Raw genomic sequence first — 26,480 nt, 5'->3', positions numbered from 1 at the left:
TGCAGAGCCTGATGCAGGGCTCCAACTCACAAACCGTGAGATCATGACCTGAGCCGAAATCAAGAGTCAGACACTTAACTGACTGAGCCACCCAGGCGCCCGAAGAGGGGAAGAATTAATGAGTAGTGGGTATGAAAGAGTTCCACTGAAGAGGACATGACATTGAATTGTTTCTTGAACAGATTTGATGAGATGGAAGAGATGGCAGCCATTCCGGGCAGGGAGATGTCCAGGCAAAGGTATTGCATGAAGGAATTTGTCCTCAGGAAATAATCAGTAGGTCTGTCTGTCCGGGGAAAGAAAAAGATAATGGCTGACATGCCTGGGCCTTGAGTGACAATCTGAGGAATTTAGACTTTAGTCTGTAGTTGTAATGGGTGCTCCTCATATATTCTTATTTGTGCATTTGTCTCTGGTATTCTGAATCTGTTAATCAACTAATACTTATTGCTATTATGTGCATTGTATTCTTTGAAATTCTAACAGCATTGATCACTTGCAGATGTGAAATTGTGATTCTGGCACATGGTTTGTATGCAGATACAGAAACATGCAGAAAACATAGTGGACAAGGAAAACACATTCTTTTTTTCTTTAAGTTTATTTATTTATTTTTGAGAGAGAAAGAGGGAGAGGGAGAGAGTGAGCACGAGCAGTGGAAGGGCAGAGAGAAAGGGAGAGAGAGAATCCCAAGCAGGCCCCGTGCTGTTGGCACAGAGCCTGACGAGGGGCTTGATCTCACAAATCATGAGATTATGACCTGAAACCAAAATCAAGAGTTGGATGCTTAACTGACTGAGCCACCCAGGTGTCCCGAAAACAAATTCTTCTAAGTGATCTTCCTTCCTTGGGAAGGAAGTGATGATGGGGTGGGAGTTGTATCACTAGTAGGTGCTGAGTAGTTGGAGGATTTTGTTATAGAGAGATGGATTGGGGGAAAATGTTGAAACTATAAGAAAGGCTATGCTGATTTAGAATGTGTTGCAAGATTCTAAATCTCGTCATCTTTATAATCTGGATTTTGATAAGGCAGTGGTCACTTATGTTTAAAGGTTGAAAGTAAGAGAATGTGAGCTTTACTGGTGAGATTTTCTTATTTTCATTATTACTTACAATGCAACTACCTACACATACAATCCCAGTAGCTCCTTAACTAATTAACTCACTCTCTGTTTCACCTACCCAAACCACACTGGTTTAAGAAAGATTTGATCATTTCTTACAATCTCATCAATGTCATTGATAAATACTTTATTGTGTTAATTAGGACTCCTGTCATGTAGTCTTTTATTTAAGATTATTGAGAGTTTTTTCTGCATTCTGCTTATTTTCTATTTAGCTTATGGAGGACTAAGCCATATAGGTTTATGCTGATAGTGTTTATTGGCTGTCCCTAAGAGTCAGAGCTTTTATAGCTGGAAGAAATCATCTGGATTCTTGTTTTAATCACCCTGGTTTATAGATCTGACTTATCCGAATGGGTAAGTGCCTTAGCACGAAAGGAAGGAATTATCTGGATATAGAGGAACCCAGGCTTCCCTTCCCTCTCCCCTCTATACCTTATGGTGGGATCATTCATGGTTCTTCTCAACGTTTATTTATTTTTGGGACAGAGAGAGACAGAGCATGAACGGGCGAGGGGCAGAGAGAGAGGGAGACACAGAATCGGAAACAGGCTCCAGGCTCTGAGCCATCAGCCCAGAGCCCGACGCGGGGCTCGAACTCACAGACCGCGAGATCGTGTCATGGTTCTTCTCAAAACAAAACAACATATTGATGTTTATATCCCAGTTCTCTGCCATTGAGAGACTTAATAATGCAGTTGGATAAATAGGACTTAATACATAAAAAGATTAATAATGGGTAAGCCACATCCTTTCCTTTTTTTAAAAAAAAATTATTTATTTTTTATTTTCCATCCAAGTTAGTTAGCATATTGTGCAACAGTGATTTCAGGAGTAGATTCCTTAATGCCCTTTACCTATTTAGCCCATCTCCCCTCCCACAACCCCTCCTGTAACCTTCTGTTTGTTCTCTATATTTAAGAGTCTCTTATGTTTTTGTCCCCCTCCCCTGTTTTTATATTATTTTTGCTTCCCTTCCCTTATGTTCATCTGTTTTGTGTCTTAAATTCCTCAAATGAGTAAAGTCATATGATAAATCTCTTTCTCTAACTTTGCTTAGCATAATACCCTCTAGTTCCATCCTTGTAACTGCAAATGGCAAGATTTCATTCTTTCTGACTGCCGAATACTACTTCATTGTGTGTGTGTGTGTGTGTGCGTGTGTGTGTGTATACACACACCACATCTTCTTTATCCATTCTTCCGTCGATAGACATTTGGACTGTTTCCATACTTTGGCTATTATTGATAGTGCTGCTGTAAACATTGGGGTACATATGCCCCTTTGAAACAGCACACCAGAATCCCTTGGATAGGATACCTAGTAGTGTAATTGCTGGGTCATAGGGTAGTTTTATTTTTAATTTTTTTGAAGAACCTCCATACTGTTTTCCAGAGTGGCTGCACCAGTTTGCATTCCCACCAACAATGCAAAAGAGATCCCCTTTCTCCTCATCCTCACCAATATCTGTTGTTGCCTGAGTTGTTAATGTTAGCCATTCTGACAGGTGTAAGAGCATAGTTCATGGTGGTTTTGATTTGTATTTCCCTGATGATGAGTGATGTTGAGCATTTTTTCATGTGTCGGTTGGCCATCTGGATGTTGTCTTTGGAGAAGTGTCTATTCATGTCTTTTGCCCGTTTCTTCACTGGATTATTGTTTTTTTGGGTGTTGAGTTTGATAGGTTCTTTATAGATTTTGGAGGAAGTTTATTTATTTTATAACTTCACCTATTTTCCCACCCTTCTCCCCTCTGTTAACCAACTACTAGTTTGTTGTCTGTATTTATGAATCTGTTTCACTTTTTGTCATTTGTTTTATTTTTTGGATTCCATATATAAGTGAAATCACATGGTATTTGTCTTTCTCTGACTTACTTAGCATAGTACTCTCTAGGTCATATCCTTCTTTTCTTAAAGTTTAGGACTAGTTGGAGTTTAGTGCTCCCACATGTAGTGGAACTTTTAATAATGTTGGCCTTATAGATGGCATCTTATATCAGATTTTTATTCTGCTATCAAGGTTCACATTACACTAATAATTATCTCTGTATAATGCTTTATACTTTATGAAGTATTTTTATAAGCATTATCACATTCAAATTTTAGTGCACCACTGTTGGGTGGCTCTTTTATAGCTGAAACTTGAACTCAGATTTTACTTCATGTCCTCCTAATGTACTAAACAACACTGCTTCTGTGATTTCACTTGCTTTATATCCAGATTTCCATAGTAATGAATTATGTTTTGATAGGTTCCATTTTCGAATAACCTCAAAATTTTTTTAAACTGGAAAAGCTATGTTTTCCATTACTTATTATTCAAAGGGAGTTGAATGAACTTTTTTTTTTTTTTTACACTAAAGTTGGACTGAAGAATTTGATCTTAGGCAGCTTCTTGAGTTTGAGTTAACATATCCTATTTAACTATTATGAATTCAGGAAACATGTATCAAATGTTGTGCCAGGCTTAGTGCAGGGGATGGGAGATGGGGGGAGCCTTAGGAATGAAAGTGTTAAAATGAAAAAAGAGCAAGAATTTGAAGTCAGGTAGACCTGAATTCAGATCCCAGTGTGCTATGTATTTATTAGTTGCAAATTATTTAACTCCTTGGAGCTTCAAATTCCTAATCTATAAAATGGGGATAATAATACCTATTTTGTAGGATTGTTTTAAAGATTAGGGTGATGTATATGAAGCACTTAGTATAGTATGTGTTTTATCAGTCATTGCCCCTAAGCGAATGAATTGACAGATGTATGTGGTGGGAGTTAGCTGCGTCTTGACAGGAAGTGTTTGGCTGACCTAATGCAGAATCGGGTGAAGGGATTTTTGGCTGCCAATGTAGTATGTTCTGCTTTTGTTGAAACTTGCAGCTCTCACACTGGTGTTTGCCAGCATTGCATTTAACTTCTCACATAGTAGAAGCCAAGTCATTCCTGTGGAGTATAAGTCATTTGGAAACATCTGTGGGCTGGACCTTTAAACCTGTATTGCAGTTCAGTTAGGGGGAAAAAAATCTCATGTTATCATAGGGGAGTCAAGATCATGTGGTAGGGAACCTCTCTGAGTTGGCACCTAGATTCAGCTTCCTGAATGATGTAGTCATCTAAAGGATGACACTGGTGACAGTGCATATGCTAGGCAAACTGAATGGAATGGAAGACTGAGAACTTATTTTGTTTTCTGAAATGGTGCTTTATTAATTTGTAAACATTTATTAAGCACCTGCTATGTACCAGATATGTTCTGGGTGCTAGGAATACAGTGTTAGTGTTGGGAAGTTCCCCCCCCTTTTTTAAAATTAATTTTCAGTGTTTGTTTATTTTTGAGAGAGAGAAAGAGAGACAGAGCACAACTGGGGGGAGAAGCAGAGAAAGAGGGAGACACAGAATCTGAAGCAGGCTCCAGGCTCTGAGCTGTCAGCACAGAGCCCAATGTGAGGCTTGAACCCACAGACTGTGAGATCATGACCTGAGCCGAAGTCAGACGCTTAAACTGAACGACCCAGGTGTCCCAGGAAAGCCCCTTTTCTAATAGAGCTCATGTTCTAGTAGGGGAGAGTGTAAGTAAATATAAAATATAATGAATCTCAGGTAATGTTAAGTACCATGAAGAGAAATAAATCAGGAGAAGCAAGAACTAAGTTAAGGAAGGGATGCTTATTTTCAGAGAGTATCTCACTTTACATAGAATGGAATGGAAGACTTTTCTGAGACGTAATAAAAACACAGCCCAGAATGAAACCACTGAGTGACCATGCAAGAAAAGGAGCCCAACCAGTGTGTTTGAGTAACCTTTAGAAGAGTCTTTGGTATGAGGAGTGGAGGTAGCACTGACTTCAAAAGTTGCTTTATGGGAATGCAAGCTGGTGCAGCCACTCTGGAAAACAGTCTGGAGGTTCCTCAAAAAACTAAAAATAGAACTACCCTAGACCCAGCAATTGCACTACTAGGCATTGATCCACGGGATACAGGTGTGCTGTTTCGAAGGGACACATGCACCCCCATGTTTATAGCCGTACTATCAACAATAGCCAAAGTATGGAAAGAGCCCAAATGTCCATTGACGGATGAATGGATAAAGAAGATGTGGGATACACACACACACACACACACACACACACACACACACACACACACATACATACAATGGAGTATTACTCGGCAATCAAAAAGAATGAAATCTTGCCATTTGCAACTACGTGGATGGAACTGGAGGGTATTATGCTAAGTGAAATTAGAGAAAGACAAATATCATATGACTTCACTCATATGAGGACTTTAAGAGACAAAACAGATGAACATAAGGGAAGGGAAACAAAAATAATATAAAAACAGGGAGGGGGACAAAACAGAAGAAACTCATAAATATGGAGAACAAACTGAGGGTTACTGGAGGGGATGTGGGAGGGGGGATGGGCTAAATGGGTAAAGGGCACTAAGGAATCCAGTCCTGAAATCATTGTTGCACTAAAAGCTAACTAATTTGGAGGGGCGCCTGGGTGGCTCAGTCGGTTAAGCGGCCGACTTCGGCTCAGGTCATGATCTCGTGGTCCGTGAGTTCGAGCCCCGCGTCGGGCTCTGTGCTGACAGCTCAGAGCCTGGAGCCTGTTTTGGATTCTGTGTCTCCCTCTCTCTGACCCTTCCCTGTTCATGCTCTGTCTCTCCCTGTCTCAAAAATAAATAAAACGTTAAAAAAAAAAATTAAAAAAAAAAAAAGCTAACTAATTTGGATGTAAATTAAAAAAAAAAAGATTAAAAAAAAAGCATTGTTAAAAAAAAAAGTTGCTTTAGGAGGTGGAAGGGAGGATTACCTAGTTTAAAGTGCTTGAAAAACATTAAAAAAAAAAGGGGGGGCGCCTGTGTGGCTCAGTCAGTTGGGCGTCCAACTTCAGCTCTGGTCATGATCTCACAGTCCGTGAGTTTGAGCCCCGCGTCAGGCTCTGTGCTGACAGCTCAGAACCTGGAGCCTGCTTCCGATTCTATGTCTCCCTCTCTCTCTGCCCTTCCCCTGTTCATGCTCTGTCTCTCTCTGTCTCAAAAATAAATAAAAACATAAAAAAAAAAAAAGTAAAGTGCTTGAAATCAGCCCATATTGATTCTCAGTATGGGAGGGAGTGAGTCTGGTACTGTTGAAAATTGACCTGGCATCTTTGGAACACATACTGTAGGTTACACCACCCAGAAAATGTACATTTAGGTGTCCTGGAGACCTAACAATGTCCTTTTTCATCATGGTTTTTTAAGAAGCATAGTCTTTGGACCTTCTGTATCAGAATACAAATGCAAATCTATGGACTCCACAACAGATCCAGTTAATGAGAATATTCAAGGATGGTGCCTGGGAATCTGCAGTTTTAACAAGTAATTCCATATCCATAATGAGGTTTGAAAATTACTGTTTGTAATCTTGTTGATAGAAATCGTCTTTATCCCAGGCTTAGTGGGTTGGGCAGGCAAGTACTTGCTTATTTAAAATTCATTACTTTTCATAATTTACATTGGAGGTTGCATTTCCTTTTGCATCAGTTCAGTTGTTGTCTTTAATCTCTGATATACTGTAGCCTTTATATATATATATATATATATTTTTTTTTTTTTTTTTTAGCGTTTATTTATTTTTGAGACAGAGAGAGACAAAGCATGAACGGGGGAGGGTCAGAGAGAGGGAGACACAGAATCCGAAACAGGCTCCAGGCTCTGAGCTGTCAGCACAGAGCCCGATGCGGGGCTCGAACTCACGGACTGCGAGATCATGACCTGGGCCGAAGTCAGCTGCCCAACCGACTGAGCCACCCAGGCGCCCCTGTAGCCTTTATATTAAGGTGTGTTGTTGATGAGCCAGCAGAAAACCAAATTCTGGTCTTCTCTGCTTATATTATATGGCATTTTCACCATCAGCCACATCTCTGGGAAGGAGCGGTCTCTGAAAGAATGTGGCATTGGCTATGTAGACTTAGATGCTATAGAAAAAGCTTGCTTATGCTCAATTGGTTTTTTCTTTTTTTTTTTTTTTGGTTTTCTACTAATTGAAATGTCTAGTTATTTACTTGTGACTAGATTTTTAAAATTTTTAATAGGTCTTTTAACATGCAAAATGCCAAATCAAAGAAAAAATAGAGAATGAAGATAATGAGAAAGTGTTTAGTATATTTAGTGGTAGACAATAAATATTCAGTTTGATTTCACTGGAGAGGATGGAAACAATCAGTAGTGGCAGATTTAAACCATCTGTAGATGGTCAAACCAGATCCTTAAAGGCATCACAGCCAACATTCTAGTGGGCACACTGTTAAAAGACAGTATGCACTCTTTCCCCCATGTTTAATTTTAGTGGTACCATTGGTGTTCCCTGTCAGGTTATGGGAAGGCTAGAGTAGCTAGGAAGCCTATTTGCCAGGACCAGGCTGGTGGCCAAACTTAAGACTTTTGTACCTTGCCTTTTGGGTACTCATGGCTAGTGTCTTCCTTTATTAGGGGCCTCTTGCAAAGAGGTTGAGCCTTTTAGAACTTGAAAGGGCCTTAGAATGAATGAAAGTCTTTATTTTTTTATTTTACTATTAAACCAAGATTCAGATAATTGAGATTTTCTCCAAGACCTAGATACTAGACACTGGAATATGAAGTCTAGTAATGTAGTTTCCTTCATTAGGGTCATCCAGTTGAGTCATCTTTTTTTTAAAAAAATTTTTTTTTTTTCAACGTTTATTTATTTTTGGGACAGAGAGAGACAGAGCATGAACGGGCGAGGGGCAGAGAAAGAGGGAGACACAGAATCGGAAACAGGCTCCAGGCTCTGAGCCATCAGCCCAGAGCCCGACGCGGGGCTCGAACTCACGGAGCGCGAGATCGTGACCTGGCTGAAGTCGGACGCTTAACCGACTGCGCCACCCAGGCGCCCCTTGAGTCATCTTTTTAAAACATGTCCCTTCCCCCAAGGGTTGTTATCTTTCTGCTTAAGGGTTCTTGTAGTCATTTTATCTTAGCAGTTGGTTGTTTTTGACTTTGCCTGACCCGTGATTGGGAGGCCTGGTTAAGGTGTGAGTGGGAATTTATATCTTGCTTCATAGTAAAAATTATGTAACGTTCAAGAGAAAAGCTTTTGAGGGGCACCTGGGTTGCTCAGTCGGTTAAGCATCCTACTCTTGATTTTGGCTCAGGTCATGATCTCATGGTCGTGAGATCCAGCACCGTGTCAGACCAGACTCTGCCTGGGCATGGAGGCTGCTTGAGATTCTCTCCCTCAGTCCCTCCTCTGTACTCTCTCTCTCTCTCTCTGTCTCTCTCTCTCACTCAAAATAAAATAGAAAAGCTCCTAAAATTAAGGCATATGGAGAACAGAAACAGTCCCTGAGGCACACTACAAAGCAACAGAGGAGGAGGAGAGTTCACAGCGTTGATCTCTGCTTGGAACCATGTATTTACTTTCCTTTCCCTCCCTTTCTTTAGCTCCTGGACTTCCATAAACTCAGTCTTATGAAGAGGAATGGTGTGGCTTAAGAGGTTTGAGTTGGGATTCTGGACACCTAGCTTTTAGGTCCAGTTTTGCTCCAAGCCTCCATTTTCCTCTCTTTGGATCTTATTTTCCCCATCTTTAAAACGAAAGGCTGGATTATTGATCCTCAAAGATCTTTTTAGCTCTGATATTCTTTGATTTCATGAATCCTGAAAGGTTCTGATGCTCTGATGAAGGGCCACAGCTTCAGTTTGCTCTGACACAGTATAGATGCTGCATTGGAACTTTACCACAGTGTATCTTGCGTAGTCTCAGGCTAATTTTTCTTTTTCAGGAGGAATATTTCTGAGAGTCTGGATTCTATAGATAAGTGAGTTTTGTCTTTGTTTTTATTTTTAAAGAGAATGTGAAAGGTTAAAAATAAGAGTGAAAGAAGACTTTAAAGTTGGATCTGTGGAGAATATATAAATGTGTATCTCAAGTAACTGTTGTAGAATAACAGATGCTTTGTTCAGTCTGTGTAGGGTGGCATAGTATTGTGGCATTCTCTTGATGCTGTTGCAGAGAACAAGGGGCTATAAGGAAGTTCAAAGTCCACATAGTTTCCACCTTTGGAAAAGGTGTGCCCGCTTGCCTCAGGACCCAACAGGTGGGAGAGCTACTGAGGACACGGTTTCTAGCTTCCTTAGAACTCCCACTCCTGGTGGAATGATTTGAGCCCCTCAGCTCTGTGGGACCAGAAAATCTGCACTTGAAGCTTGGCTTGTTTGGCTTAAATGATGGGAGTTTGTTCCCCCTGAAAATGTCACTGCAACCCCAGTACCGCTTAATGATTCTTGTAGGTTACTCAGAACTCATTGGGTACGATTCTGTCCCAGAGCAGGCTTGATGGCTGTGTTGTAAGGAGATAAGGCCAGATACAGTCTGGCTCTTTACTGGAAACCATTCACCTTCGTGCTTTATTCTTCTCAGTGGGTGGGGTTCCCTCCATTCCTGCCTGAATGAAAAGCCTTTAGCTGACTTCCTGATCATGCCCTGTCTTGTCCTTCATTTTTTCATTGCTTTTCATTATTATTTGCTGCAGCTCAACCCATCTTCTAGTTGTGGCTTTACACAAGGCAGGAGCCTCTAACCTTCGTAAATGTTTGTAACTGGAAAGAAACTAAAAGTTTGAGTTAGGAGAAAGGAGTTTAGTCTCTTATGCTGTGTTCACGGGATTAGGGTGAGGAGTTGGGAAGGTCGGAGAGGTGAGGAGACTTGATCCAAGAAAACACTCTAGATGAAGATGAAGGAGTTGAGGAAATGGAAGTTTGGGTTGCTGACAGGGCAGAAAAAACTTAAGGAATGCTCCCTATTTGATAAATAGGTTATTTTTAGTTGCAGAAAAAGAGTAGTCTCACCAGCATAGTGGAATCTTGCAGTCATGTTTGTAACTTAAACTAATCAGTTTAGGCTATGCCAGAAAAGTGTCAGGTGACATGCTAATTTCCTCCAACTTTTAGTTCTGTCTGGCTTAACTCCAGCAGTCCTATGGCCTGCAGGGCCTCAGGGCATGTGAGTGGAGGGTAATTGGGGGGAGGGGGCCAGCTGCTGCTGTTTGAGATGCTCCTCAAGGCGAAAGAACCTGTGTGCTAGGCCCCTGTTCTGATGCATGCACTGGGGCTCTAGGTCTCTGGTGCTTAAATCCAGAGTGTTCCCTTGTGGGACCCCAGCATGACCTTGGGTGGAACCGCCTTAGAATCTGATTTGCTATTTTTCCAATTAACTCTGTGTTCTGTGCCCATCTTTCTTTGTCCTTGATCCTTGAGTTTTAATGAATTTTAAGCTCCTAGTTAACATTATTCAGCACACTTTGATTTAGTTTCCACTAAAATGTGTGCCTGGCATTACTGTGGTGCCAAGTGCCCTTTGATCTTTGTTTCTTAGAGACTCTAGATTCTATATGTGTTGTTCTGTTGAAGAATGTCAACTTGTTAAAGTATTTTAATTTTTAATTTTGGGAAAGACTTTATATCAATTACTAGGACAGAAAAACATGTTTAGTGGTGTGATTTGGGGTACTATGTACTTTTTTATAGGAGCTGGACCTTCCTAACTGGAAGATATGACCTTTGCCTTTGTAAGAATTTACAGTGGTGTGGAGAAAATGATAGTACAAATTATTGAAGAAAATATTGAAGCAAGTACAGACTGAATCATCTGTGCATAACGAATATCCTGAGTGCTGCAGAGTTCTCTGGTCAGTAAGTAGGGTTTAGAGCTTGCTTGTTGGAGCAAGTTTTAGTCTTGTTTCTTTTTAGCTTTATACACAAAGAGGTTAAACAGCAACTTTTGAGTGTGGGTTTCTGTAGTCTTGGGATTTTTCTCCCTGTGCTGGTCTTATTTTTTGCTTAAAACATAATAAAAGTAATCTGTGTAACTGAGTCTCATGGGTACAAGGAAAACCTAAGAGGTAGTTAGCTTAATAAAAGCAGCTAGTGAACTGATGGATCCATCTTATTTGGGGAGGCTGGGGGAATAGAACTGGTGATGTTTCTCCTGGGTGCTGAAGAAAGGGGCTGCCTACGAAAGCCTTTCTTTAGAAGCTTTCAGCTTGCCTTAGAGTAGCAAATTATTTAAAATACGAGCCTCCGTTTCCTCACATTTTAAAATGGGTTTGATAGTATCTCCTCATAGAGTTGTGAGAATTGAGTGGATGGGAGTGAAAGTGATTTGAAGTATGAAATAATGTGTAAGCATTAGATATTATTATTCATTATATTATTTAGGGAGGAGGAGCCATGGACTTTTGAGGCCTCTGGCAGGACATCTTTGGGGAGCCTTTCTGATGATTTTGGGCATCCTGGAATCTGGACTTCTTTTAGTTGGTGTTAGTAAAGAAAATAATATTACTCAATGTTATTTAAAGGTATACATGTGGGAGATGAATTGTTCTTTTTTATGTATACATACCTATACTTATAAGAATATAAATAGAAGCACTCCTCATAGTGTTCAGCTATGTAGCCATTGAACATTTACCGAACTATTACTGTGTGCCAAGTTCTATTCATGTGCTTGGATTTGGAGATGAAATACATAATCTTGGCCTTTTAAGAGCTCACAGTTTGGTGGGGGGATATAAAGAAGCAGATAATTACAATACAGGATGGTAAGTGCTGTCTGTGTTAGAGGGAAACCTATGGTCTTTTAAAAGGGCCTGCTCTTACTTGATTCCTCTCACCTTCTTCTCCAGACTTTGTTTAAAAGCTGTACGAGATCATAGGGAGGCCTGGAGAGATAAAGCAGCTTGCCTAAGGTCATACCCATAGCTCGTTGGTGGTAAAGCTAGAATTAAAATGAGTTGTCATATTCAGTCTTTTGCAGCTTTGTTCTTAGCTCCATCAGCACTGACCTCAACTTTTCCTCCCTTGCCCTAGATTCCTACTCTTTTCAAAGGGATAACTCTGTCCCTCCTCTCTGCTCCACCATCTTTTCAAGCTTCAGTTCTTATTACCTTATCTCACAGGTACTATTGAACTGGAAGTAGGAAGACTTGGGAGGCTTAACTTTGAGCTTGCTGAGGTAGAATGGTTCTTTGTATTGGCTGCACATTAGAATTGCTTACAGAGCTTTTATAAAATACTGATACCTAGGATTCTGATTTTTACTCCCATTATTTGTTCATTATTGAGATATAGCTACAGTAAATTATCCAGATTTTTCAGTAAAATACTCAATGAATTTTTATGTATGTATGCTGTCATGTAAAGACTACTCACATCAAGATATGCATCAGGTCAAGATAGAGAACATTTCCAGAATTCCAGAAGGCTCCCTCGTGCTTCTTCCTCATCGGTACTGGCTACCCAAGTAACTAGTTATTCTGACTTCTATCTCCATTGATAAGTTTTGTCTATTTTTGAGTTTCATGTAATAGAACATAAATAGCCTCAGACTGCATGAACTATTTTGGGTCTGGCTGCTTTTGTTTAACATTGTGTCTGGATATTCATCCATGTTGTATGTAGCAGTATGTAATGGTTCATTGTTTGGATGTATCACAGTTATTTATTCTACTGTTGATGGACATTTGGGATCTTACCAGTTTTGGCTATATGACAAAGCTGCCATGGACACTCTTAGTCTTATGTATATCTTTTGGTGAACATATGCACTCATTTCTCTTGGGTGTATACCTAGGAATAAGATTCTGGGTCATATGTTTAGCTCTGGTAGATATTGCTAGAGTTTGGTTGTACTAGGTGGTAGTATTAAAATTTTTTTTACTATGAAAAATTTCGGGGCGCCTGAGTGGCTCAGTTGGTTAAGCGTCCGACTTTGGCTCAGGTCATGATCTCACAGTCCATGAGTTCGAGCCCTGCGTTGGGCTCTGGGCTGACAGCTCAGAGCCTGGAGCCTGTTTGAGATTCTGTGTCTCCCTCTCTCTCCGCCCCTCCCTCATTCATGCTCTGTCTCAAAAATAAATAAAAAAAGAAAAAAAAATTCAAACATTCACAAAAGGAGAGAGGCTAATACAGTGAACCTACATATATGTATATTCAGTAATTTCAAGATTTTGCTACATTTCCTTCAGTTCTTTTTAATGTGTTGAAGAATTTTAAACCAAATCCCAGAAATCATATCATTTTATACCTACACACTTTTTTATGCATCTTTTTTTAAATACATTTTCTCACATAACCGTAATGCTATTATCAAATTTAAGAAAATTAACAAAACCTTAATAACATCTAGATAGGATCATAATCAGATTTCCTTGATTGTCTAAAAAATGTCTTTGCAGTTACTTTGTTAGGGTAAGGATCTGACCAGAACCCATGCAGTACATTAAGTTGTTATGTTTCCTGAGTTTCTTTGTATTTCAAGTCCTTCCCCTGCACCCACTTTTTCATATCATTGACTCATTGTAGAAATTCAGTCATTTATCAGATAAATGATATTTTTGAAAACTCCTAGGTTTTTCCAATAATTAGCGTTGAAAACCTCCAGGAGTGTAAATCTTAGGACTGTTCTTTTAAAGAGAGGGTGAAAGGTAGGGGCTAGAATATAAATATAGTATGGGTGATTGAAGCTATCATAACAGATTAGAGCGTGGACCTCTTATACAATAGAACTGGGATATGGTAGTAGCAGTGGTGGTGTACCCAGAGAAAGAGTGTGGGAACTAGTCACGAAGTTCTCTTTTGTCTATCCCAGTTTCACTTTGTTGTGTGAATTTTCTTGTTTAGTAGGAACTTCAAAGGTTGATTCTCTAATCTAAGAATCAGAGACTCTGACAAGAAAAAGCAGATATGATTTCTTTCCTGTTGAAGTTACTTTCTTGCAGAACTGTTGACCATGAGTTTTGTGTGTGTGCTTGTTTGTTTTTTTGTTTTTTAATTAGCTGAACACAGTGGGAAATTGGAAAATAGATCATTCACAGCAATTAAGATACTTAAGGCTTAATTAAAGAAAACATTAAGAGGCAAGAAATTAAGTCTGTACACAGCATAGGGAGGAAATGTTAAAATACCTATCAAGGTGGGAGGCTGGGGTGTCCAAAGGCAGGCCACAATAAAGTGCATTAGGGGATGGTTTCCCACACCAGGAAGACCTATGGTGATTCCTTCTAGTTTGTGCCAAGCACTTTCTAGCAATTAGCTACCATTTCACTCCACCCTCTTTACCTATAAGGGCCAAATTGTCTAAATAATCTTACTTTAAGTAACTTATCAGATCTAAGTGCTCGACAGAATTTTTGTGGGAGAGTTGGTAATGTTGGTCACTGGCATGGACTGAAATGGTATATCCAGTGCAGAAAACCTAGGGAAGGTCAGAGTGGCTGTAGTGTAGTTAGATTGTGAGAACTAGAGGGGCCCTTGGACTTTAGGATTCTACCTACCCTTCTTCCCTTTCTTAGTTTTTTTTGTTAGAGAAAATTTAAAATGTATACAAAAGGAAACTTCATGATGGGCTCCCATGTATCCACTCCCAGTTTCAATAGTTACGAAATCATGGCCAGTCTTGTTTCATCTATACCCTACCCACTTAACCCCATTCTGTATTATTTTGAAGCAAATTCCAGACATTATATCATTTCATCTGTTGTAAGCATTTCATTATGTATCTCTAAAAGTTAAGGACTTCTTACAATTAAAAAAACTATAATTTTAATATCACATAAAAAACCAGAATTCTTTAATACCATCAAATATCCAGTCAGTCAAATTTTCATTTTCTCATCAATGATTCTGTTTTGTTTCTTACAGTTAGTCTGAATTAGGATCCAGTTAAGATCCATACATTGTGGCTGGTTGGTTGTATCTTTTTTTTTTATTTTTTTTTATTTTTTTAAGGTTTATTCATTTTTTCAGAGGCAGAGAGACAGAGCATGAACGGGGGAGGGGCAGAGAGAGAGGGAGACACAGAATCTGAAACAGGCTCCAGGCTCTGAGCTGTCAGCACAGAGCCCGACGTGGGACCTGAGCTCACAGAAGGTGAGTTCATGACCTGAGCTGAAGTTGGACGCTCAACCGATTGAGCCACCCAGGCGCCCCTGGTTATATCTTTTTTAAGAATCTTTTAATCTCTCCATATCCCCTCCTTTTTTTTTTTTTTTTTAAACATACAGGGTATGGTAGTTATATGTTGCTGCATAACAGAATTTAGCAGCATAAAACAATATACATTTATTATTATCACAGTTTCTGTGGGATAGGAAGCCAGGCATGGCTTTAGCTGGGTCTCCTGCTTTAGGCTCTTAGCTGTAATCAAGATGTCAGCCATCAAGGTGTGACCGAAGAAGGGTTTGAAGTTCACTCAGTTGTTGGCAGGATTCAGGTCTTTGTGGGCAGTTAGACTGAGGGCCTCCATTCCTTACTGGTTGGTAGATGGAGGCCACCTTTAGTTCCTTGCCATATGGGCTTCTGTAGCACAGCAGCTAGCTTCATCAAAGCAAGCAAGAGATGGCAAAAAGAGAAAGAGCCAGTAAGAAAGAATTCAGTCTTTTATAAGCTAATCTCAGAAATGACATCTCATAATTCTTGCCTATGTTCTCACTGTTAGACACCAGTCTTGAGGCCCAGACCAAACTCAAGGGGAAGAGCCCACATAGAACATGGACACTAGGGGGTGGAGATCTTTGGGAGCCATTTTAGAAGACTGCCCATCTTCTAGAGATAAACTCTAGAGTCCAGGTCTGCTATCAATATATTTGCCTTTTTACCATATTTTTGGTGCCACTGGGGAGAACAAGGCCCCTCAACTCACGCATTTCATTTCCCTCCATCTGTGTAATAACTCCATTATGCAGTTTCCTTTTGTGACACTCTGATAAATGTCATGTTTATATATGTCAATAACCAGAGCCAGTTGTTAAAAATCATAGGTAGGATAGGTTGATTGGGCTTTTTCAAATCTTGACCAAGAAATAAACCAGTCATTGGTCTTAAAAAAAAAAAAAAATTATGTGTTTCACACTGTGCCAGGCCTATGGAGGTACAAAAAAAGCATAGAAGAATAAGAGTTTATAGTTATTGTGTGGGATGGACAATAAGTGCAAAAAATTAGAAATTAGCGTTGAGTCAATCGGCCAATATTGTTTGGCGCACAAAGCTCTGTGTACAAAGCTCCATGTTAAGTGCTATGGAGAATATCAAACTCAGTAAGACAGCCTTTTGCTCTCTCCTTAGAGGATGATACAAAACAAAGTTATAATGCAAAGTAGACTGGGAATTGTGCAAGTAGAGATATGGACAAAGTACTTTGGGAGCAAAGGATGGAGAATCTTAGAATGTTAGAGTCAAAAAGGGCCCTTAGCATCAGGGCCAGTGGTCTTTACCATTTGGAGACATGGAGCCATTTAGTCAGAGAAGTTTGAGTCCTTGCTAAGATAAGAGAATCAAGTGAAATTAGAATATAACTTTTTTAGCGGCTAGAGATTGGAGCACTTAAGTTGGAAACAGGTAGCCTTAGATCATAGAACAGACTACTCCAAGAATGTGGACTTTCTCAGTAACACACCTCAATTGGCCAAAGGTAGATTCTGCAGCTGCTCTGTGTACCTGTAATATAACAATAACCATGTTTTATAATATATAAAGTACTTTCACATATATTATTTCATTTGGTCCTTACAGCCTTGGAGTCTGGATATATTGTTATCTCTGTTTTACAAATGAGGAAACTTCTACTCAGAGAATTATAATATCTATTAAGGATCACAGAACCAGTAAATTAGAGAGACAGGACTGGGTCTCAGGATTTCATTGCCCTGTGTTCTGCTCAGTATGTGTGTGCTCTGAGTGTGTGTGCTGTTTGTTTTGAATACTGAAGACACTGACTTGAGACTTGTTGGCAAGCATGGCTTTCTGAGCAGATGAGATAAAGAGGCACATCCAGGGCTATAAGAAGGAACTTGGACAAGGGTTGGTGGTGGGGAGATGCAGAGAACCTGGCAGAGAGCCTGCTGATGTCTTCTGCCCAGGGGCATCCTCCCTGCCCTTTCACATGCTGCCCAGCAACACCTCTGGCCTCACCCACCTCTTCTGGTACTTCTTTAAAATTATTTCTGCTGGAACTGGGCAAGTAAATTTCTCAGGGTTCCTTTCCCAAGGTCTTCCTAGTACACTTAGAAGGAAAGAGAAACTAAATAAAAACACACAGGGGATACAATGCTTTATCAGAATGGTGAGAAGAAGAAAATTGGATTAACATTTATAGAACACATTATGCCAGGCCTTATCTGCTTATGCTGAATCTGTATTTCCATATAGTCCTTTACATCAGTCCCATGAAGTTTAGATATTATAGTCTCTGTGTACACTTGAAGAAATTGAGATCGTGAAGTTTAATCACCCGGACTGCTGTGTGACTGAAGTATAGAGGAAACCAAGATTCCCTGGCTTCTGAGACCATGTGTACTCCTCCCATTGTGGTATGTTGCCTGGGCAGCAGGCAGGGTGGAGAAGGAGTGTGGAACAGAGACAATGGGAAGTTCTCTAGAGGCTGTAAAATGGAAAGAAACTTCTTGCTGGGGGTAGAAATAACGATGACTCCCCCAAAATGAGCCTTGGAATTAAAATGGCAGAGAAAACTTTCTAAACCCAGGCCCTCTGGTATAAAAAGCCACGTGTTCTGTTCCTGACACACCAAGGGAAAGTGTACATTTTTACCTTCCGTTGTAGTGAAGATGAGATCTGTCTTTGAAAAAAGACTTCCAGATTGATACTCTGGACATTTAGGAATCGGTCCAAGGGGAACGGAATTCTTAGCTGAATAAAAGGTTTGAAGCCCTTGGGTGACTTGCGGCTGCCAGGACCTGCCGCTTGTACATGTGGCAGTGCGAGGATGGTGCCCCCTTTAAACAGAAACAGACCAAACAGCTCATCCTCAACCCTGCATCCTCTCGAATCTAAACAAGATATCTGTATTTACTGCCTCCCTCCTCTTAGCCTGTCCTAGGCTGGCTTCTGCCCTGTCATTTCACTGTACACTTCAGTAAAGTCATTGATGTCCTTCATGAAGCTGAATTCAACAGACTTTTCAAATTCATTTTCTCGGTGAAGTTGATGCTGTTGACCACTCCTTCTAGAAATACTCTCTTGTCTTGGCTCAAGTGATATAACACTGTCTTGTTCTTTCTCCTACTTCTCTGCTGTTTCTGCAGGTTCATCCTCCGTTCTACAGCTATTAAATGTACTACTCTCGCAGGCCCTCCTCCCTGGTCATACTAGACACTCTCCCTGGGTGATCTCATCCACCCCATTGGCTTTAGTAACCACACCTCTATGCACATGACTCATAAATTTATGTATCCAGCCTGGATTGCTCCCCTGTGCTACAGACCCATCTGTTTATTGTCAGCCAGGCACCATTCTAGGGTACAGAATTCCCTAGGGATATAGTGATGAGGTAGACAGAAGGTGGGGGTAGAGGTGGGGAGGAGGAGATAAACAGTAAGTAAGTAAACAAAATACCAGATGGGGTTAAGTGTTAAGGTGCACATAAACTAGGGTGATATGTTAGAGGTTGAGAGCTACTTAATATTATCTGGCCAAGTCTTTACAGAGGTGATAAAACTTAAGCTGACCCTTCAATGACTGAAAGGAGCCAGCTGTACAAAGGGAAGAGGGAACAGCTAGTGCAAAAGCCCTAAGGCCAGAATGAACGCAGTGTGTGCAAGAAACAGGAAGTGAGGAAAGGGACCTGGTAGGAGATGAGGTCAGAGAGGTAGGTAAGGGGCCAGATCATGCAGGGCCTAGTAGACTCTGGTGAGGACTTTAGAGTATTCTAAGTGGAAGGGAAAGCTGTTAGAGGTATTTTGTTGTGTTGTTTTTAAGCAGAATAGAGTCTTGATCTGATTAAGTTTTTAGAAATTTGCTGCTGTTTGGAGAGTGGTACTCATAGGGGACAGTTGGTAGCAGGGAGGCTTAAGGAGGCTATTATAGTAGGTAGGGTGAGAGAGAGTCCAGTAGCTTGGACTAGGGTGCTTAATGGGGATGTAGAGAGCAGAGGGACAGGTTCAAGAAAATTTGGAAGTTGGAGTTGATAGGACCTGCTGATGGATTTCATGTTCGGTGTGGAGGAAAGACACATTCAGCATGGTTAGGTGTTTGGCCTGGTCAGTTGGGTGAATGGTGATAGTGTAAATAGGGGAAGATGTGAGGAGGAATGAGTTTGGGAGAAAGACAGGTGGGAGGTCAATACAATCAACAATATGGGAATATATGGATATGTGATATCGATTAGACATCCAGGTAGAGATGTCCGGTAGGCCGTCGGAAATGCTTCTAGAATTGTCAGTGCTGGAGATGAAAATTTGGAAGTCATTGATATTGAGTCATGGGACTAGATGAGATTGCCCAAAGAAGGGAGGGTGCAGATGAAGAAAAGAGGTCCTGGTACTATCTCTGGTCATGTAGAGGAGAAGGTGGAGCAGACTGAAGATGACCTGTGGAGTAGGATGATGAGGAAAGTATGATGTCCTGGAACCAAGGGAGAAAGTGTTTTGATGGAGAAGGAGTGGTTATTTGCGTTAAATGCCATTTGGAGGATAGGGAAGTGACCACAGAATTTGTCAGTATTGAGGCCTTTGACCCTGATGAACAGTTTTTGTGGAGTGTTGAGGATAGAAGGCTGATTGGAGTGACTGAGCATTAGAGGTATGGAAATAAAACGTGTAGAGTACTCGGAGAGGTTTTGCTGTGAAGAGAAGAGAAGCAGAGACATTGGGGCTAGACTAACTGGAAGGAGGTGTGAGATCAAGGGAGAGTTTATTGTTTCTGGTTTTTGTTTTGTTTGTTTTAAATTTTTTTTAAAAATGTTTATTCATTTTTGAGAGACAGAGCATGAGTGGGGAAGGGGCAAAGAGAGGGAGACACAGAATCTGAAACAGGCTTCAGGTCTGAGCCATCAGCACAGAGCCCAATGCGGGGGTCGAATTCACGAACTGAGAGATCCTGACCTGAGTCGAAGTTGGACGCTTAACTGACTGAGCCACCCAGGTGCCCCTCGTTTTGTTTTTTAAGATGGGAAATTCTAGAATCTTGCTTTCCAAATGTGGCCTCTGGATCAACCTGGGAAGCTCTTAGAAATACAGTCTTAGGCCCCACCCTAGACCTACTGAGTCAGTGTCTGTGTTTCAGTGAGATCCTCAGCTGATTTGTGTGCACATTCAAGTTTGAAAAGCACTGTTCCAGAGTGTGGCTTCTCAAGCTGTCAGTGATGCAGGACAAATTAATTTTTTCTAGTCTGTCCAGGACCTACATGTGGTATTCTTATGCAGATTTTTGTCTGTAACTCACTCCACGTGTGACTCACTGTGTGAGTTCATCAGCACCCTCACTGGTCTAGACCCTGTTTGAGAAGTCCTCCTCAGATCCTATGCTTGCACGTTGTAGCAGTGTCTACAACATTGCTTGCTTCACAAATGTCTAGGTGCCTATTCTATTCCTGTACTTACACTGGTAAGATTTTGTGAGCCAGTGCTGGCCTGTGGATCTCATGCTGTTTGGCTAGGGTCATTTGAGAGTCTGTACAGGAGAAAAATGACGTAAGAGAGTGGAGATCACTGCATATGAAGATAAGAGGGAATCAGATCCATAGTAGACATGAAAAGTTGTACTTTATGTATCAGCAGACCCTCTTCATTGTAACAATAGGGAACACAGAATGCTGACATATGGTTAGATTTGGAATTAGGGAGATGATGGTCTGAGTGTTGCTTCTTGGGGACAATCATTTAGCTGATCGGGGTTGGAGGTTTATTGAGAAAAAAAAAGAGGTGCAAGAGTTGTTTTGGAGAGTTGGAAAGTGAACCTAGCAAGGGGAGATATAGTAGGGTTGCTGGCAGCATCGAGGGACATGTTTGAGATTTTGTGGTGATAAATTTAAAATGTGGGGTGCCTTGCTGGCTCAGTTGGTAGAACATTCAACTATTGATCTTGGGGTTGTGGATTTAAGCCCCACGTTGGGCGTGGAGCCTGTTTAAAATTTTTTTTTAATTTTTTTATTTTATTATTAAAAAAAAATTTTTTTAATCTTTATTTTTGAGAGAAAGAGTGTGAGCAGGGGAGGAACAGAGAGAGAGGGAAACACAGAATCCAAAGCAGGCTCCAGGCCCTGAACTGTCAGCACAGAGCCCGACGTGGGGCTTGAACCCATAACCGTGAGATCATGACCTGAGCTGAAGTCGGACACTCAACCTACTGAGTCACCCAGGCGCCCCTAAAATTTTTTTTTAAATGATACCAGTCAGTAGTTGCATTTTCTCTACAGACACAGTTTATAACTTAGTGCTTTGGTGTAGGCCTGGAGAGGTTGTTAGTTTGGTTTAGTGAAGATTGAAGTTTTACTAGTTGAATATTAGGGGAGGGGGACAAATGAATTAAAGATATTTGCAAGGAACTGATTATAAGGGAATGACCACATGAAGGGAGGCATTGATTCCATTAAATTACTTAACTTCTCTCCTCTTTTTTTTTTTTTTTTTTAAATGTTTGTATATTCTGAGAGAGATCATGAGCAGGGGAGGTACAGAGAGACTCCCACGCAGACTCTGCATTGTCAGCGCAGAGCCTGATGTGGGTCTCAAACCCATGAGGCTGTGAGATCATGACCTGAGCTGAAACCAAGAGTCTGACACTTAACCATCTGAGCCACCCAGGCGCTCCTCTCCTCTTTTAGAAGATGGGTATAATAGTATCTGTTTCACAGAGTTGTTCTAAGGATTTAGTTAATTCCTATAAAGTGCCTAGAACGGTGCCTGGGGCACAGTAAGTGCCCTGTATGCAGCTGGCAGTGTTAGCTCTATGGCCACCATCTCCTGAAACAGGGAACTGGCCTTCTTACCCATCTTTTGGCACCATTTGTCCTTGCTTCCATCTGTTGTCCATACTGAAGCCAAAGTGATCTGGAAATGTGCATACCTTATCCCTACTTAAGAGTTAAATGATGGGGCATCTGGGTGGTCTAGTCAGTTGAGTGGCCGACTTCAGCTCAGGTTATAATCTTATGGTATGGGACCTCCAAGGGCCTGTATGGTGTGGCTTGCTCTATACCTCTCCAGCCTCATTTCCTGTCACACTTCTTCTCCCTTGTTGGTCAGCCAGATCTACTTGAGCTCCTCATATTCAACATGCTCCCTCTTCTGCTTGGAAATGTCCTCACCACTAGGGGCAGCCTTCCTAGACCTCCCTATTAATGGGTCAGCTTCTATTAATTTAATAGTATGATTCTTCAATTAGTGTTTTCCTGTTGCGCTATACAATAAATGGCATGAAGACAGTTCTGTTTCTGCTCCCTATTTTCCTCAGAGCTTGATGCACTGTAGCCAGCCAATATTTGCATGAATACGTGAATGAATGAAAGAATGCACAAACTACCTATCAACCGCTTGTCGGTCTGTGTTATTTGGGATGTGGGTCAGGACTGATTCTCTTGAGAGTAAGATCTGAGAGAATTCCTTCCAGGGTGGTATAATGGAGAGGAGAAAGCACATTTTGGATCCAAAATACCTACATGAGAATCCACTTATCAGCTGTGTGACTTTGACCCTTTATTTCTTCCTCATTTATAAAGTAATCATGATGGTATTTACCCAATAGGGTTACTATGAAGATTGAATTAGGTAATAAAAGCACTTTCAGTTTCTTTCTCCTTAGACTGGTTGTTGTGACTTTGCTGTTTACATTTGCCATTACCTGGTCTAATCCTTTGGGCCCCTTGGTATCCTAATTATAGACTTCCAGAGGTTAAAGGGAGCCAGCATGTTCTTCTGATTTAGCCAACTTTCTAAAGCAGGTCTAAAACCAGCAATTTTAGACATGTGGTTCTATTGCTAAACCCCACAAACACGGGCTAATTGCAAGGAAGCCTAGTCTCAATTATAGCCTACTTGTTAGAAAAGGAAACAGCGGACAGGTGGCAGTCCTTGAGGGTCTGCTTTTAAATAGATGTCCTAATCGCAAACTAGTCTTATCAATTGTTTATTAATAAATGCTTCCATAGTGTTTGAAAGTTCTTAAATCCTTTCTTTCTAATTCTAATCTTGTTTATACTCTTGGTTCTTTGTTAAGTAAGGTTTCTTTGGTAAGGTGGAAAAAGCCCTGGAGCTCAGAGAAGGGATTACTGGATTCTAGTCCTGTCTCTGTTATTAGCTTCCTAAAAGAGTCACAGGTCTTAATCTGTTTGCTCATCTGTTGTAGGGGGGATAAGAGTATCTGCCTTCTTATCCCAAGAGTTACACGGATAAAAAAGTTATATCCTGGGAGAATTAGACCTTATTTTAGCAGCCCTCCATCATAGATGGGTATTGAAATCTGTTATTAACATAATTTAAGAATTAATAACAAGACTCTTAATTTATTCTTTAACAAATTGAATAATTGAGATATTCAAATCAAATAAATCAAATGAGTTGGCATGTCTCCACTTTTGCCTTTTGGGATCTATTACGGTTTTTTCAGGGGCAGACGGAAACAGCATGGGTAAGGGTTCATACATGTTGTTATTGGAAAGGGCCTTAAATATCATGTCGTCTGAGTTTTTTGTTCGACTGATGAAGCTGAGGCCCAGGGAGTATAAAAGTCATGTCTGAGGTGTCAGTGGTTGAACTTCCTGTCCAAGGCTCTTCACCCTAAGAGGCACCTCTTCTTTTTACCAGTTTCTCACTTGCTCTGTACCCTTCTCCCTCGTGGGCAGGTGGGATGGGTGGGAGGGGGATGAGAAGAAGGCAAGGCTTTCAGACATCTCTTCTGCAGGTTATGTTTTTCCCTCTGCTTTTACCTGTAATGTCTTGAACTCCAACATGAAATGACCTGAGTGCAGGAAGCTGGTCAGGTATGGCATTCAGGTTAGCTGCTTTTATCAACCGGGTGGCACCAGGTTGGCTCTTACCAAGCTGCTGGCACTCTTCAGCCTCAAACCCACTGATTGGTCACACTTCATCCTTCCATTGGCCCATTTACAGGTTGGCTTTTTGGTGAAGAGATTGCACAGGGCAGAAGAAAAACATTAAGTCCCTCCTCATTTTTCTCCTGCCTGAGAATGTTGCTTCAGCAATTCCAGGTGAAAAAATGATAGACACAATGGGGCACCAGATTTGACTCCTAGGACTTCGGATATTATGGTTATCTCAGGTTTAAATTTTTATCCTGCCCTCTCATTTTCCACCTTCACACTTTGTTCTTTGCTTATATCTGGAAGACCTCAAAAAGTTAATTAGTAGATATGAGGGGTGGCCTGCTCCAACAGAATTGCAGGTTAATGGTATCTCTATGATCCTTAGTTATTCTGGGTCTCTCTGGTATCAGTTTTTCTGGTAACAGAAAGTAATCACTGTATACTCAGGTGAAGAGCTGAGGATGGTTCTTCTAGAGACTGCAGATGACGCAGAGTTTTTCACTGTGGATAATTTCTGTTTATCTGTAGATTTCATGAACTCTTTTCTCTGTCATCTCCATTCTGTTCTAAGCTCATTCAGAGGATTTTTGTTGTTGTTGTTTCAGGTGCTATAATTTCTGTTCTGAAACTTTCACTTTCAGAAAAAAAATTCAATTTCTCTGCTTAGCTATAATTTCTGTTTTAATATCCTTGTCAAATAATTCCAGTATTTGGGTCATCTTGGAGTTGCCCTCTGCTAATTGTCTTTTCCCTTGCAAATGGCTGTAGTTTTCCTAGTTCTTTATGTAATTTGGGGTTGTCTCCTGAACATGAATGCATGTAAATGTTATGCTGTGGAGACACTGATTTCTGTTGACGTTTTTATTTTAGCAGGCAATTAACTCAGACTCAAAACTGCCAGGTTTGTCTCCCCTGCAGGGGTGGCTGTTCAGATCTCATTCGTTCTTTTGCCCTTGACTGAGGTGCTTGGGTTCCACCCTGTGCATGCATAGTGCAGGGGTCAGCTAGAGATTTGGACAATGTTCATACTCAACACCTGGGACTTTGCTTCTCTGGCTCTCTTCTTTCTTCCCATTATCTGTGGCTGCTCTGGGCACTGTCTTATGGTTCCTCCAGAGAGAAAGTCTAGGGTTTGTTTTTTGACTGGTAGTGTAGCTGGATAGCTCTCTGGGGAAAGCTCCAAAAATGGAGAATTCATCCCATCCCCACCCCTTCTACCAGTTTTTGACTTCCCTCCAAAATCTGCCAGCCTTTGTTCACTTCAGACAGATAGTTTTTTTTGGCATTTTATCCAGAGTTTATGTTATCTGTTGGGGGATCATGCTGGAACCACAATTTCCTACTTGCATTTCTATCCATTATGAAAGTATTTTGGGAACAAAAGTGATACATATTTAAGAGAGCTTCATTCTTCAGCCATCAAATAAGGATGGACTCATTTTCAGTATGGCTCATTACCTCAGGTGGATTCAACCATGCTCACTTTAACATGCTTTGCAACCTGGGATCAGTCTCTTCTCCATGAGACTCATTTTCTCCTCTGGTAGATGAGGCAGTTAGACTCTGCATGATCTGTTAGGGTCCTTTCATCTCTGCTTCTAGACAGAGACAGACACACCCACCCATACCCATACTACCACCACTGTCTTCACTAGAAGTTAACAAGAAGGAGCAGAAGAGGTGCCAGAAGGAAGGGGTGTGGGTGGATCTCCCGGAGTGGAAAGCTCTCTGAAGGGGCAGCACTAAAGAGCCTGAGGGTATTTACAGTCATCCTCTTGTTCTGGGGACACAGGGTCAGTATGCCAAGGATGCAAGAAGTAAAGGAAAGAAAGAAGTCATTTGGTGCTTACTTCCATCCCTTAGAAATAAGGACAGAATGTAGACAGTTGAAAACAAATCAGGATCATCAGGAGTTCCTGTTCATCTGATTTTGGGCAGAGCATTCTATCCTGTTTTGAAGAGAATAGCCCCCTGGGCCTTAGTAATATGCCAGGAAATGTGGCAAGAGATGGGGGAGGCAGTAGCTTTCGCAGGGCTGCTGCTGTCATTGTTACGGCTGAGTGGAGACAGACCAGATGTATGTGGGCATTTTTTGGAGTTCAGAATTCTTATGTAGGAGAGGTTCTAGGCTGTGGAGAGGAAAGTGTGTCTAAGGTGGGTGGAGAGGGGAAGAGAGACAGCTGTTGGGTAAGGGGCAGGGTTCAAGGTCTGTGCACCAGTTCTGAAGCTGTTTCAATAATTAAAATAGCTGTTTAAGTACATTAAATACTTTTTATTTATTTAAAAAAAATTTTTTTTTTCAACATTTATTTATTTTTTGGGACAGAGAGAGACAGAGCATGAACAGGCGAGGGGCAGAGAGAGAGGGAGACACAGAATCGGAAGCAGGCTCCAGGCTCTGAGCCATCAGCCCAGAGCCCGACGCGGGGCTCGAACTCACGGACCGCAAGATCGTGACCTGGCTGAAGTCGGACGCTTAACCGACTGCGCCACCCAGGCGCCCCTCACACACA

General features: G+C 41.0%; 1 protein-coding gene across 5 annotated transcripts in view; it reads left to right on the top strand.

Annotated features, from left to right (window-relative positions):
* The window catches only part of LUZP1 (leucine zipper protein 1), a 109,333-nt gene that overhangs the window by 42,888 nt on the left and 39,965 nt on the right, over window positions 1-26,480 (top strand). The window contains exon 1 of one of the 5 annotated variants that reach the window (XM_040464513.1): window positions 10,538-10,822. The exons of the other annotated variants lie outside the window; for them this stretch is intronic. The gene's annotated coding sequence lies outside the window, so the exon portion shown is untranslated. Of the gene's footprint in view, window positions 1-10,537; window positions 10,823-26,480 lie in introns of those variants that run through there. 5 annotated transcript variants of the gene reach the window in all.

Source organism: Herpailurus yagouaroundi, unplaced genomic scaffold, assembly GCF_014898765.1.
Source record: "Herpailurus yagouaroundi ecotype Mexico unplaced genomic scaffold, PumYag 77, whole genome shotgun sequence".
In the NCBI taxonomy this organism is placed as follows: Eukaryota; Metazoa; Chordata; class Mammalia; order Carnivora; family Felidae; genus Herpailurus; species Herpailurus yagouaroundi.
This window is presented reverse-complemented; position numbering and strand designations above follow the sequence as displayed.